This window comes from Carcharhinus amblyrhynchos, chromosome 16 (genome assembly GCF_965287045.1).
Source record: "Carcharhinus amblyrhynchos chromosome 16, sCarAmb.v2.hapA, whole genome shotgun sequence".
NCBI lineage: Eukaryota > Metazoa > Chordata > Chondrichthyes > Carcharhiniformes > Carcharhinidae > Carcharhinus > Carcharhinus amblyrhynchos.
The window spans coordinates 33281831-33293898 of NC_137339.1; positions in this window are offsets into that span (position 1 = coordinate 33281831).

Sequence of the window (12068 nt, forward strand, 5' to 3'; positions counted from 1 at the left end):
CAAGCTCCAGACATTGTGACACGTCACAGAGGGGGAGAGGTACCTGAATGCTTTAGGAGGCAGCTACACCCCTTGGATTAACTACCTTGAATTCAGCCAGTAGTCAGGGACAGAAGGTTTTGACTGTGAGTGAGACAGGTAGAGGGATTCAGGAGGTAGGGTTGCAGAAGACTTAGTCCTTGTCCTCATCCTATGAGGACAAAAGTAGGGACTGTGAGGAGGATGAACAAAATCACCACAGCACAATGGCACAGGGAACTATTCAAGTGGGGGAAAAGAACAGAAATGTATAATTAGAGATAGTATAGTTAGGGGCATAGACACTTCTCTGTCAACAGGATCAAGAGTCCTGTAGGTTGTGTTGCCTAGCTGGTGCCAGGGTTTGGGATGCCTCATCTGAGCTGCAGAGGAACTTGAAGTGGGAGGGTATTGATCCAGTTGCCGTGATACCAGCAACAAGGTAGAACATATTTCCTCTGCTGAGGGAATATGAGAAGCTAAGAGCTAAATTAAAAAAACAGAAACAAAAAGGTAATAATCTTCAGATTGCTACCTGAAATACAAGCTATTTGCACAGAGTCAATAAGATTAAAGTGATAAATGTGTAGCTCAAAGATGGTGTGGGAGAAATAGGTTCAAATTCATGGGAGATAGGCACCAGTACTGGGGCAGAAGGGAACTGTTCCGATTGTAAGATTTTCACCTGAATAATGCTGAGACCTGGCTAATTGCATAACTAGGGCTGTAGATGGGGCTTTAAACTAAGTAGAGGGGGAAAGGGTTCAGTTGCAAGGAAAATTAGAAAACCAAATTCAATTAAAAGACAAATTGGAGTGCATGTTAGTGATGAAGTGGATTGTTACCAGAAAATAAAAGGAAGGGACAGAATGTGTGAATGCCATTTTGCAGCAAAGGACAATTTAGAATGAGGGAAATTTGATTTCAAACTTAAAGGCTTTGTGATTGAATGCATGAAACATTCAGAATAAAATTAATAAGAGCATAAATAGCAACAAAGTGGTATGATTTGGTGGCAATTACTGAGGTATGGTAATAAGGAGACCAGGTCTGGGAATTGAAGATCCGAGGATACTCAGTATTTCAGAAGAATAGACAGAAAGGAAAAGGAGGTGACGAGGCTTTGTTAGTGAAGGACGTGCTGAAGTGAGAAATGATATGAGCACTGGAGATCAAGATGTGAAATCAGTCTGGGTAGAAATAAAAAATAACAAAGGAAAGAAATCCCTGGTGACAGTAATTCATAGGTTCCCAAACAATAGTTCCGCAGCGGGGCACAGTATAAACCAGAAATTGTTGAGGGCTTGTAAGGATGGTGTGGCAATAATCCTGGGTGATTTTAATATGTACGTTGACTGGATTAATCAAATTGAAAAGGCAGTCTTGATGAAGAGTTCATTGAATGCATTGGGGATTATTTCTTGGAGCAATATGTTGTGGAACAAACCAGGGAGCAGCCTGGTCTGGATTTGGTATTGTGTAATGAGCAGGGATTACTAATGATCTCATAGTTAAGGATCCTGTAGGGAAAAATGATCATAATCTGATAGAACTCAAAATTCATTCAAAAGTGGGAAACTGGAGTCCCACACTCACATTTTGCAGTTAAACAAAGGTAATTATGTAAGCATGAGGACAGACTTGACACAAGTGGACTGGGCAAGAGGGCTAAAAGATAGGACAGTTGATGAACAGTGGTAGTTTTTTTTAAGGAGATGCTCAAGTCCTCCCAACTAAAATATATTCCAGAGAGGAAGGAAGATTGTAAGAGGAAGAAATATTGTAAGAGGGGAAAGAACATCCACAATGAGGAAGTTAAAGATAACATAAAGACAAACACTAAGGCCTACCATAATGCAAAGGTGAGTGGTTGGCTGGAAGATAAGGAGAAATCTTATACTATCTGTAAAAGTTGACTATACCCTTTACTTTGCAGGATCAGTTGAAAACTTGATGGATTGAGCTCCGTGAGAACATTTGTAACTTTCTTAACAATGAGACAGTGTTGATGAATTGATGGCACTTAGGTGAGACAGCCTGCAAAGATATGTTAATGAAAAATGAAGCACTGTGTTCCCATTACAGCTATTGGTAATGCTTTACTGCTTAGTGTGGGCTGCAAGTATTCAGTCACGAGTTGGTATAATTTCCCAATTACACCTGAGGAAAAGCTCAGCTGTTTAATATATTGAGCTCCATGGTGAGTAAACTGTGCACAATCTTATAATTATTTATTACAGTGCTTACATACGTTTTTGTGCCTATAATCTTATGCCTCTTGACCTGTTACTTCTATTTGGTTCTCCCTGAGTTGACTGAAGATAGTCAGACAAGTGCATCAGATGGTTCTGCTGGAGTACGTGAGGAATGAGGTAAAAAAGTTATTCATAAGGGACCTGCTTCCAGGTGATTCTCGCTTGTGGTTGCAAGGGTGTTAGGTATAAGCTTCATCAGCAACTCATATTGGAGCAAGTCCAAAAGATGGTCTATTGGTATCATTATCCAAAAAGATAAGCATGGGCTTATTTGAAGGCCACATCAAGGTGTCCCCATTCAATTCTGAGAATCCCTGATCATATGTTAAGGCTTTCTAGAAAGTATCTAAAGAAGCAGTCATAACTGCTATCCCAGAATCCATGACTATTCTGAGATCCTCCAACTCCTTCCTACAAATCTCTTCTAGACAGCCATATACTTCAGCGTGGACTGAATGGCCTTATACCTTTCTTCATGCTGTTGTAAACACATGTAATAGACTCTTTTAACTTGTCTGCCTCACATACATGGAAACAAACTGTAAATAAAATTACTGCTCTTTGATCACCTTTCTTTTCAAAACAGGCCCCTGAGATCGGAGTTCTAGGACTCCTCAGATGAGGGCAGTGATTTCTCCAAGTGAAACACATTTGGCTCTTCCCATTCTTCTTCACACTCCTTCTTCCTCATGATTGGTGCATTACCTCATCATATTCCCTTCAACTGACTACTAATAATACCACCGCATGGAGAATTATCTAGGCCAGTGCTTGAATAAACAATGGTTGGTGTGAAATTCAGGTTGGAGGTGCCTGTTGTTTGGGAACTAGATGCCATCTGAGATTCAATATGGCACACATGCATACTTCTCAGACAATGTGTGCCAAATGTTGTATTGGTGGTCTTCTCCCAAGTGCATACCCACTGAGCTGGTGGTACCTGAGCTGTTGGAGAGTTGCAGAGTAATGACATGATGCTACACCCTCTGAGGACCCCTCCTCCTCAAGAGTTGATGAATGTCCCCCACAGACAGCAGCTCCCCATCTCTGGGAGATGTAGAGCTACGCCTCTCCTCATTGTTAAGAAAGTTACAAATGTTCTCACATATCTCAATCCATCAAGTTTTCAACTGATCCTGCAAATTAAAGGGAATAGTCAACTTTTACAGATAGTATAGGATTTTATCCAATACAAGATCTCAGAGTGAAGTAAAAAACACATTTCTCAGCCAAAAATTGTGTGGCATGTATTTCCACCAGCAGTATGTGGACATGCGTGAGAAAACAGAATGATCCAGTTCATTCGGCCCTCTAGGCAAGTTCTCATAGAATCGGCTGCAGCTCAAAACAATGTCCATTGTGAGGAAGGCACAAACATTTTTCAAGCTCACCTGATGCTTTCCCTGTCCGCGTTTCAAGAATGAGTCAACCTCATCTGAGTAAACCCTGGCTTCATCGCTGCAATGGAGCTGTCATCCTTGTATTCTGCTATGGTTCATATCTCCTCCTCTACTGTGGTCAGGCTTTGTGCCCTCTTCTTGGTAACCTGGGTCCGTTTCCCAATGGAAAATAAAAAGAATAATCTTAGAGTCAACACAAGAGCAGACACAATGCTTAATGACTGCTGTAGTGTCTGTGGCCAGTGGCATGCACGTGGCACTGGGTCAATCTCTCAATAGCCCTTTCTTGGATTGGCAGTGGGAGGTTTGCAACCATTGATTTGCAGCCGTTCCTTTCCCAGGGGATCGTGCAGCCTTTATCCATATACATCAAGACGGTGGCCTCGCTCTACCAGTATCAGAACCCACACACCGAACCACCTGCTCCTCCCAAAGGCACCCTAGATGTTGTCCGTAGGCATTGCAGAGTGGGGCAGATCATTAACATGCTTACAGCACTGCAACTAGGTTCTCTGGATGACCCAATGCTCCTGCAGCTTCAGACCTCCTCTGTCAGCTCCAACAAGTTTGCTGGGGAAGATAAGTTCCCGTAGTTCCTGAGCAGCCTGGATGAAGACATGCAGGGACTCATCACTGAACTATGGGGCGTCCTGCGTCTTGGCTTCCTCAATGCCCATCAGTGAGTTTCAACTGTTCTGGTGACCAGGTAGTTAGCAGTTGCTTAAATGAGATTGATGGGGATTGTTGTTCTGAAGCAGAAGGGGGCTGGGATCAGGATGAAGGGGGCTGGGTTTAGGCTGAAGGGGGCTGGGTTCAGGCTGAAGGGGGCTGGGTTCAGGCTGAAGGGGGCTGGGTTCAGGCTGAAGGGCTGGAGTCAGGCTGAAGGGGGCTGGGATCAGGCTGAAGGGGGCTGGGTTCAGGACGAAGGGGGGCTGGGTTCAGGACGAAGGGGGCTAGGTTCAGGCTGAAGGGGGTGAGTTCAGGCTGAAGGGGGCTAGGATCAGGACAAAGGGGGCTGGGTTCAGGATGAAGGGGGCTAGGATCAGGACAAAGGGGGCTGGGTTCAGGATGAAGGGGGCTGGGTTTGGGCTGAAGGGGGGCTGGGTTCGGGACAAAGGGGGCTGGGTTCAGGACGAAGGGGGCTGGGTTTAGGACGAAGGGGGGCCGGGTTCAGGACGAAGGGGGGCCGGGTTCAGGCGGAAGGGGGCCAGGTTCAGGTGGAAGGGGGCTGGGTTCAGGAGGAAGGGGGGATGGGTTCAGGACAAAGGGGGGGCCGGGTTCAGGACAAAGGGGGGCTGGGTTCAGGCGGAAGGGGGCTGGGTTCAGGATGAAAGGGGGGCCGGGTTCAGGACAAAGGGGGGCTGGGTTCAGGATGAAGGGGGGCTGGGTTCAGGATGAAGGGGGGCTGGGTTCAGGCAGAAGGGGGCTGGGTTCAGGCAGAAGGGGGCTGGGTTCAGGATGAAGGGGGGCTGGGTTCAGGCGGAAGGGGGCTGGGTTCAGGAGGAAGGGGGGATGGGTTCGGGATGATGGAGGCTGGGTTCAGGTGGAAGGGGGCTGGGTTCAGGACAAAGGGGGGGCCGGGTTCAGGACAAAGGGGGGCTGGGTTCAGGCGGAAGGGGGCTGGGTTCAGGATGAAGGGGGGCTGGGTTCAGGACAAAGGGGGGGCGGGTTCAGGACAAAGGGGGGCTGGGTTCAGGATGAAGGGGGGCTGGGTTCAGGATGAAGGGGGGCTGGGTTCAGGCAGAAGGGGGCTGGGTTCAGGCAGAAGGGGGCTGGGTTCAGGATGAAGGGGGGCTGGGTTCAGGCGGAAGGGGGCTGGGTTCAGGCGGAAGGAGTCTGGGTTCAGGCGGAAGGGGGCTGGGTTCAGGATGAAGGGGGGCTGGGTTCAGGCGGAAGGGGGCTGGGTTCAGGCGGAAGGGGGGCTGGGTTCAGGATGAAGGGGGGCTGGGTTCAGGTGGAAGGGGGGCTGGGTTCAGGATGAAGGGGGGCTGGGTTCAGGACGAAGTGGGGCTGGGTTCAGGACGAAGTGGGGCTGGGTTCAGGACGAAGGGGGCGCTGGGTTCAGGCGGAAGGGGGCTGGGTTCAGGCGGAAGGGGGCCGGGTTCAGGCGGAAGGGGGCCGGGTTCAGGCGGAAGGGGGCCGGGTTCAGGCGGAAGGGGGCCGGGTTCAGGCGGAAGGGGGCTGGGTTCAGGCGGAAGGAGGCCGGATTCAGGACGAAGGGGGGCTGGGTTCAGGCGGAAGGGGGCCGGGTTCAGGCGGAAGGGGGCCGGGTTCAGGCGGAAGGGGGCTGGGTTCAGGCGGAAGGGGGCCGGGTTCAGGACGAAGGGGGCTGGGTTCAGGCGGAAGGGGGCTGGGTTCGGGATGAATGGGAGGTTGTCTCAGGTGCTGGCCACTGTTGAGGCCTTGTGTGCTAATGATCCTTTAGCCACACTGCCAACAGCTCCTTCCACACCAGCTGACGACATGGCTGCCACTTCAAGTTTTCTGATGCAGAGCTGTCAGCGCTCCCGTCTGCCAGCGGCTAATTGTCCAGTGAGATGGAGTTGTGAATGATGATTGGAGTGGGACAGCTTCACCGCTTGCTTGTGTTTCTGCCAGTTCTGGTAAATTCTGGCCTCGATAAGGGGATACGCAAGAAGCCTTTTAGTGAGCTGTGCCAACACCTCTACAGTATATTGCTTCTCCCCAGGCCATCACATTTACTGTGCAAAACGGGATCAGAAATCACTGAGAAGGGAAACCTCCACAGAATACTCATTTGCCTTGTTTTGCAGTAGTTGTTTTGGTGTGTTCACATTCCTCCTTTTTGAGGAATTGGAAGGATTTTCAGCTGGCTAACAGTTTAACAGTCTGCAACATGAACTCTATTTCCAAACCTGTAACTATCTTCAAACCAGTCAATAAGGTGTTTATCCAATGTACAGGGATAGTCTTATAGGCTCCCATCCCACGTCAGCTGGATTCTCACTGAATTCAGAATGTGAGCTGTGGGCCCTGATTTTACTGGTATGCCCGCCCCAAAGTCAGGGAGCGTGAGGCTTGCAGAATGCCATTTGCCTCTGGCCTCAGGCGTGATCTTATGAGGCTCAGGCAGGTGTGCCGGTAAAATTCCGGCCATGGTGTTTGTTTTTTTAGTGTGAGGTTTAAGTCTTGCACCATCAGATACAAGGCTGGCATGTTACCACTAAGGCAAAAGGCTGATTCTATGAGATCAGATCAAACATCGGCTGGAATTATCCGGCCATTCACGCCGGCTGGATTCTCCGATCCTGCCAACGCTGGGTGACATCAATGGGAATTCCCATTGACAGCAGTGAGACTAGAGAACCCCCAGCTGGCAAACAATGCATCACCACCTGCTGGGAAGCTGGAAGATATCGCCCAAGTGTTTTTAAAACTCGTTCTGGTGTTCGGGATGAATTCCACAATGTGGCAACAATTTTATCTTTGGCTATTGTGTAATATCGAGAGCTGTCTTCTGGCAATATCATCTATTCCGACCTCAGTGCTATTTTTAAAAGGATGTGGGGTGGTGCTTTCCACAAGGCAATTTACTTTAGATGCTGAGCATATGTATAGGTGCTGAATCAGCCCCTGATTTCCTTAAGGGCTGAAACACAAATTTGCTGCTGATTTCTCCTTGGGGGCTTTTGAACAATTCTGCATATGGATGGAAAATTCAAGGTGGTTTTTTTTGTTCTGTTTACCTGCTTTTTCATCTGTGAAGACAGCCATCTTGAGCTGAATCAACAAGCGCAGCAATGTGAAGAATCAATGTATACGCGCTGATCAATTTCATTTTTTTTGCTGGTGATAGGCCCAATAAATTTCCCAGGTCTGCTCTTGAATTAAAATTATCACAATTCACTGCTTACACATAAGTCACACAATTCAATCAATTAGATACAAAAGATGAAACGATGTCAACATTGATCACAACTTTTCTGAAGCAGAGATTTTCTACAAAGTGTTTTTTTTTAGCTAGACATCAAATCACTTTAGCTGGGAAGCAATATTTATTTATTTGAAGATGTTATTTTAAATGTGCTCATTCACTTGATATGGGCGTTTATCCTCAAACTCTAATTGCCCCAAAGGAAGTTGTGGTAAGGCATCTTCTTAAAGCACTACAGTCCATCTAGGGAAGAGACACCCACACAGCTGTTGGTGGTTACAGCATTTTGACACAGAGATGTGTTCAGTTTGTAATAAAGCAGTTTGTGCTTTAATGCAACAATACCTGGACAACATTCAAACCTAGGCTGTTAAGTGTTAAGTAATACCTATAACATTCAATAGACATCTCCAACAAGAGAGAGAGTTCAATCACCTCCCCTTGATGCTAAGTAGTTAATGCCCCCCTATCATATAAAAATTCTGGGGCTTACCATTGATTAGAAACCAAACTGGATCATCCATATAAATATACTTGGCCACAACAGTAAGTAAAATGCTCAGTATTCTGTGTTGAACGATCATTCACTCTTCATTTCTGGCTGAAGCTCGTAACCTTGTTCTTTGCATTCATGTGTTTGGTTCCACTATTGCTGAGAATGGGGATGTCCATGGAACCTCTTCCTTCGCTTAATTGTCTAATTCTCCATCACCATTCATGGCTGAATGTGGCAGCACTGCAGAGCTTTGATCTAATCTCTTATTTGTGGGATGTCCAACTCTATCGATATCATGCTTCTTCCATTGCTTAGCATGCATGTTGTCTTGTAACTTCCCTGAGTTGGCATCTCATTTTTGGGTGCTGTTCTTGGCATGTTCTTTTACATTCCACATTAGACAAGAGTCGGTCCCCTGGATTGATTGCAATGGTAGGATGTGGTATATGTCAAGCTATAAAGTTACAGATAGAGGTGAGATATAATTCTATTGCTGCTAACAGCCCACAATATTCCTGCTTTAGGATCACAGCAGTTCTGAATCTATCAGATTTAATGTTGTGCAAGTGCCACACAAGATGATGGAGGCTATGAAGAAAAAATTTGATTTCCATGAGGACTGTTAGGTGATAATTTCCGCTGATATTGCCATGGATAGATACATCTATAAAGGTAGATTGGTGAGGATGAGGGCAAGTAAATTTTTTCTGGTGCTGGTTCACTAATCATCTACTGAAGGTTAGGTTTGGCATTTATGTTCCTTAGGATTCCAGCCAGCTCCATTGGCAATTATGTTAATGAGCCAATCTTGGTAAGTCCCCCACTATGAGAACACTTTGTGTCCTTGCTGACCACAGTGTTCCACCTGGAGGAGTGCTGGTTCATCAGCTAAGGCTTCATGGAGTTAGGGTCAATCTTTGAGTCTCCTAGGGCAAACCCTTCTCTGCATATCACAATGTTCTAGTGTACTATGGTCTCTGCTGCTACAGGACTCCCTCAATGTTGGTAAAATGAAGGCGATAGTCATTGACTTCAGGAAGCGGAATGGAGGACATGCCCTGGTCTACATAAATGGTGATGTAGTGGAAATGGTGAAGAGGTTCAAGTTTCTAGGTGTTCAGATCACCAACAACCTGTCCTGGTCCCTTCATGCTGACACTATAGTTAAGAAAGCCCACCAATGCCTCTACTTTCTCAGAAGACTAAGGAAATTTGAAATGTCAACTACGATACTCACCAATTTTTACAGGTGCACCATAGAAAGAATCCTTTCAGATGCTTTCAGGATGTATCACAGCTTGGTATGGCTCGTACTTTGACCAAGAACGCAAGTGTTGTTAACATAGCCCAGTCCATCACACAAATCAGCCTTTCATCCATTGACTCTGTCTACACTTCCTGATGACTTGGAAATACAGCCAGCATAATCAAGGATCCCATGCACCCCAGACATATTGGGCCCTATTTTACCATTTTAATTCTAAGTACTGGGTGGACCTGAAACCGGCAGTGTTTCGCATCTGACTTTTAGACCCATTCTCAGGTGACCCCATATGCACTCTGCCTGAAAAGATAGCAGTGATTCTAAATTGTGCTGCAGAAGTCTGTGGGTGGGGCTTAACCTGCCCGAAACCCTGTAGCTCTGATCAGCACCTCCAACTGCACATGCACAGAGAAAAGATTAGAGAAATGTTCCTCTGCCACGTTGCTCCCAGGCCGAATAACGCCTCGCCCCCTAGACCCAACAGACATTGCCCCAGCCCCATAAAATAACTGACCCCTTAATGCCCCCATCCCCATTCCCCCCTACTGATCACACAGAGTGGCAGCAGACCCCTCCCACCACCAGAGAGCCATTTGATTGCCTCCCTCCTCCCCCCTATCATCAGAGAGCCAGTTAACCTGTCCTCCACACCCCCCACCACCGATATGATTCAAAGAGCCACTGGAAGCAAGGAACCTACCTCCTCAGGAGTTGGTGTGCCCAAATCAGACCTTTGTGGACCATGTCTATTTCATACCACATCTGGATGGGCAAATGCAGTGGTAAAGAGAGAAGCGCTGGTAAGTTTGGGCGTGCAGCCCATTAAGTCAATTTAAATGCTTGCTTTATATTGACGTTGCACCCGTTTAAGGTGCGGTTCCGATGGTGGCCATTTTCAGCCCTTGGTGAAGAGAGAACCGGTGTGAAGACGGGCGCTACTTGCCTCATACCCAACTTTACCAAGTTTTTACCCCCAAAAACGGGCATAACTTGATGGTAAAATTGGGCCCATTGTCTTCCACCTTCTTTCATCAGGAAAAAGTTACGAAAGCCTGAATCGTGTCCCAACCGACTCAAGAGCAGCTTCTTCCCTGTTGCAATCAACCTTACAACGGACCCATCATATATTAAGCAGATCTTTCTCTACACCCTAGCTGTGACTGTAACACTGCACCCTCTCCTTTCCTTCTTCCCTAAGTACTTTATAACGGTATGCTTTGTCTGCATAGTGCGCAAGAAACAATATTTTTCACTGTTTCCCAATACACTTGCCAATAATAAATCAAATCAAGTGTAGAAAGAACATACTCAGGAGTGTCGAGGGAGGAATCTGGGTCAAGAGTTGTCAACCCTCCAGGATTGCCTGGAGTCTCCAAGAGTTGTAGATTAATCTCCCAGGACACTGCTGTGTGCAATCCTGGAGAAAAATTATTGGGATGTTAAAAAAGACTGTTTGAATATTTCTTTTTACCAGTTGTGAGTATTTTTGAAAATGAGGGGAGAAAAGATTGTTTGGCTAACAGTCAAGCAGTATCTAACTGAGTAATGAACCTTCTAGATTTTCAATTGGTGCAGGAAGATAGTGCGTAACAAGGACAGGGATGTATTGTCCAACTAACGGCTGGAGTGTCGAGGCAAGTCACATGATGAAATTTCCAGAAGTACATTTAATCACAGTTGGCAAGCAGACATTTTCTGATGTTTGATTCTGTGAGTACGATTACATCAGTTGTTAATGACAATCCAATCACTTCATTGTTGTCACCTGCATTTTATTCAGACTTATGGTGGGTGTCATCTATAGGCCCCCGAATAATGATCTGGAGGTGGGGCGGGCTGTTAACGCGCAAATAAGTGCGGCGTGCAGGAATGGGACGGCAGTAGTTATGGGGGATTTCAATCTGCATATTGATTGGTCGACCCATGTTGGACGAGGTGGGCTCGAGGAGGAGTTCTTGGAATGCTGCCGGGATAGTTTCCTGGAACAGTGTGTGTTGGAGCCGACGAGGGAGCGAGCTATCTTGGATCTGGTGCTATGTAATGAGGCGGGTAGAATTAGGGACCTTGAGGTGAAGGATCCTCTTGGAGAGAGTGATCATTGTATGGTGGAGTTTCTGTTGCAGATGGAGGAGGAGAAAGTGGGTTCCCGGACACGTGTCCTTTGTTTGAATAGAGGGGAGTATGGTAGGATGAGAGAAGAATTGGCGAATGTGGACTGGGGGAGCGCGTTGGAAGGTAGGTCTGCTGAGGAGCAGTGGAGGATCTTTAAGGAGATCTTTCTTGGTGCTCAGCAGAAATTTATTCCGATGGTTAAAAAGGACAGTAGGAAGAGAGGTAATAAGCCGTGGATAACGAAGGAGGTGAAGGAAAGTGTTAAATTAAAAGCGGAGGAATTTAGAGTAGCTAAGAGCAGTGGGCGAGAAGAGGATTGGGAAAGGTTTAAATGTCAACAAAGATTGACAAAAAAGTTGATAAAGGAGGGTAGAAGAAGCTATGAAGCTGGGCTAGCGCTTAATATAAAAAAGGATAGCAAGAGTTTTTATAAATATATAAAAAGGAAGAGGCTGGCTAGGGTGAACGTTGGTCCCTTAGCGGATGAGAAAGGGGACCTAGTGGTAGGGGATGGGGATATGGCTAAGGTCTTGAATAACTTTTTTGTTTCTGTCTTCACGGAGGAGGACGTGAATAATTTGCCGGGTGTTAGCGATGGAAAGGTGGTAGGACTGGAGGGTCTTAATGA